Source organism: Diaphorina citri, unplaced genomic scaffold (genome assembly GCF_000475195.1).
Source record: "Diaphorina citri unplaced genomic scaffold, Diaci psyllid genome assembly version 1.1 scaffold418, whole genome shotgun sequence".
NCBI lineage: Eukaryota > Metazoa > Arthropoda > Insecta > Hemiptera > Psyllidae > Diaphorina > Diaphorina citri.
In genome coordinates this window covers 192,016-195,290 of record NW_007377853.1, presented here as the reverse complement: position 1 = coordinate 195,290, position 3,275 = coordinate 192,016, and the positions used below count along the sequence as shown (strand labels likewise).

Genomic DNA, 3,275 nt, shown 5'->3' with positions numbered 1-3,275 from the left:
GTTAATTATAGTTGTATTCGATTATTTGACTTTTTTCAGTCATCAATAGTCATCATACGAATTTTTCCTTTGGACTAGTTTGGACAATGGCCCCCTACCACACCCGCTGCCAGTCCAAACTAGCCCAAGGAGAAATTTCGGATGATGACTGAAATAAGTTACATAATCGAATACAGCTTATCTCGTAAAAAAGGTGCACTGATACTCAAGTGCAGACATATTGAATTTGTACAAGTTTTTCATCTCTATCACATACCATTTATCTCACTTTGCTCGAAGGAAAATCTTGGATAGAAGACCCAGTTTCCATGCCTTACCCTAAGTTTCCATGCCTTACCCTATCTTTGGGTGCATTAATCCAACATACCTACTGAACTCCAGGAAATTTGTTTGTTATAAAAAACCCCCATTTCAATATAATCCAATGCTCTACCCCAGGCCCTTACCTTGTATACTTTCCCAAATGCCCCATCTCCAAGATCTCCAACCATGTCCCAGAACTCTTCTGGATCAGTGTCCATACGGATATTGTTGAACACTTTCTTCTTCTTTGCATCATTGTTGCCAATGTGCAAGAAGTTTTTCACTCCCTTCAAGAAAGTTGTCATTTTGTAACGAGTCTTAACACAGTGGATTAAGAATTGATAGCTATTATCTGATCAATAACTGTTTGATTGGTTTACATGTTGACTGATGTTGGTATGCTGCAACAGCAATTTATACACCTAGAACAAAAGATAAAGCTGACAGTTAATAATTATAGAGGAGTACTTAAGTACCTAGCTAATGAAAATAGAAATCACCTATAACCTACTTGTATTTTTCTACTTAAATCTAAAAAGGTAATTTCACATTTATTTGAAATTGATATTTAAGTAGGTAAAACATTTTAAAAACAATCAATAGGTAGGTATGTACTTAAATGAAGAAAAAAAAAGGATCCATAAATGTACTTCTACCTTCCTACATTCAATTAAGTACAAACATGTTTTTGCATAAACAATAAGGAAGAAAAATGAATGGGATTTTCCAAAACAAAAACTACCTACAATGAATATGTATAATAGTAAGTAACTGGTTGTAAACAGAGCATTGGTATAATGTACTTATCTACTAATGGTAATACTGCTACACCTTATCTATTTAAGTATCTGTACCTATCTATTTATACATTATCAAGTAATTAGATACTTCATACACAGTAAGGTGTGTTAGACAAACATGCTCTCATGCACTATACATTATCTACTTATCTGGCTGTGATAATATACACTATTTTCTACTTTGTCTATTCATCAATTTCATTTCAAGGTTTTGTAATCAGCACTTTTCCTATCAAAAAGAAATCATAGGTGTAAACCAGGGAGGGGTAATTATTTAGAGAAATTTTAATGTTGATGAACTTGGAAATCTATTGACTTTACTGTTTGTAATAATGCCACATAAGTAGATAGGTACTTAAATAATTAATTGATTATTACAGATGAAGAATAGCTTTAATTAAATACATATTTATGTGCAAATACTTAAATCTCACTGCAGACCTTGAAACTATATTCAAAACACACCTAGAGTTATATTCCCTTCTGTAAAAGAAGTTTTGCCCCCAAGTTTTGGAAAACAAACTAATCTTCAGATTTATCAAACTACAAAGGAAAGAAGGAAATATGTTCATTCAATGGAGGACACAACGAGTGTGTAGACTGTAATTTTCGAAATTCTCTGAAAGTGTACTTGTATGTTTACAACTCAACCAACTTTATTAATCTAACATCTCAATAGAAATTCAAAGACAACCTGACAATAGGTACATAAAATGATGCAATGGAGGACACAACGAGTGTGTAGACTGTAATTTTCGAAATTCTCTGAAAGTGTACTTGTATGTTTACAACTCAACCAACTTTATTCATCTAACATCTCAATAGAAATTCAAAGACAACCTGACAATAGGTACATAAAATGATGTAGGCAAATGATAAATCATTTGCCTTCATGACTCATCAGGCAATCTTGAAACTGTGATTCAATATTTTATATGTTGGGAGCTTCAACAATTCACGTGATAGAATTGTCAAAGAGAATAAGACCAGTGCCAATTTTTTCCAGCATAGTAAGAGTGTAAATTTGTCTTCAGTCAATCCTCCCTATGAAGATCTACAAGTATACAATAGATATGAATGTTTGTATACTATAGGTACCTACTGTAAACCATAATTTTATCACTACTGGGAAATAATTAGTAGGAATAATGTTACTCACTCTGAATTGGACTGTTACCTTGAAGAAATAAGGGCACAACGTAAAACTAAATTGATTTCACATGAACTCTCTGATTAAACATAGCCTCACCTTCTAAAATCAAGAAAAATGCCTAGGGCTAAATGTCCATCCAAAGAAAGTTGATATGATGGTAATATCAACAGGAATTAGAAACTAAATTTGGAAAGTTATGTTTGCCAAGTATTTATCACATTCCATGGGTGATGCAGTGGGAAATAAGGGTGTATTTTAAGGAAATGGAAAAATTATGCACTTAAAACACCTGTATGATGTTAACCTTCACGAATCTTCATACTTTTATAAATAGGTAATCTCAAATCATAGAAGATACGAAACTACGAAAAAAACCCACCATCTTCTTTCTATATACCACGCCTGAAATGACGTAATTTACAACACATTGATGTACGATTTAAAGCTGAACTTGATAAATACAAAAGGAACACTCAAATAAAAGCTTTACTGTTTAATTTTAACATTTCTAATTAAATCAAATAATTAATTATTGAGAAAAAATTAATTAGATTTAAAAATTTGACAGACAACACTCCAGAGTCCAGACACTAGTCAAGTCGAAACACAACCCATAGAAGTTCCGTATGGTTTTGTTGTTTTGATTTGATTCTCTTTGGTAGAAATTTTTCAAACAGCTGAGAGTTCTTTGTGGACGATGCACTATTTTATTCTTGTTCATTGGAGGTACTGCACATCTCTCACTCCTTGTACAAGTACATCCCTCTTTGAGCGTGAACGAGGTGAGTAAAAAAAAGAAAGTCTTTCAAGACTCTTGAGTGGAAGGTAACCACTTGGCAAGGTTAACGCCGGAGGGGTTCTCTACCAGCTAACCCACTAACCCTTAGAGCTCTATTATTATGTGGTCAAATTCTCAAATAAATGAGGATTTGGGGGACTTTCCTGTGACAATGAATGGGGGGCTCCCATTACATTGAAATGGGGGACATTTCAATCGAAATTACTGTGTGCATGTGCAG

The 3,275-nt window shown here is 33.4% G+C and overlaps 1 long non-coding RNA gene across 2 annotated transcripts; it reads right to left on the bottom strand.

The window, feature by feature from the left end:
* Nucleotides 1-464: 464 nt before the first annotated feature.
* LOC113467159 lies at nt 465-2,847 on the bottom strand. Of its 2 annotated transcripts, none has more exons than XR_003391331.1 (2): nt 2,636-2,847; nt 465-725 (listed from the first exon to the last, which is right to left on the bottom strand). It is a non-coding gene; the product is annotated as an uncharacterized LOC113467159 (long non-coding RNA). The 2 variants fall into 2 exon arrangements; XR_003391332.1 differs by lacking the exon at nt 2,636-2,847 and adding an exon at nt 2,263-2,627.
* Between the last annotated feature and the right edge of the window lie 428 nt (nt 2,848-3,275).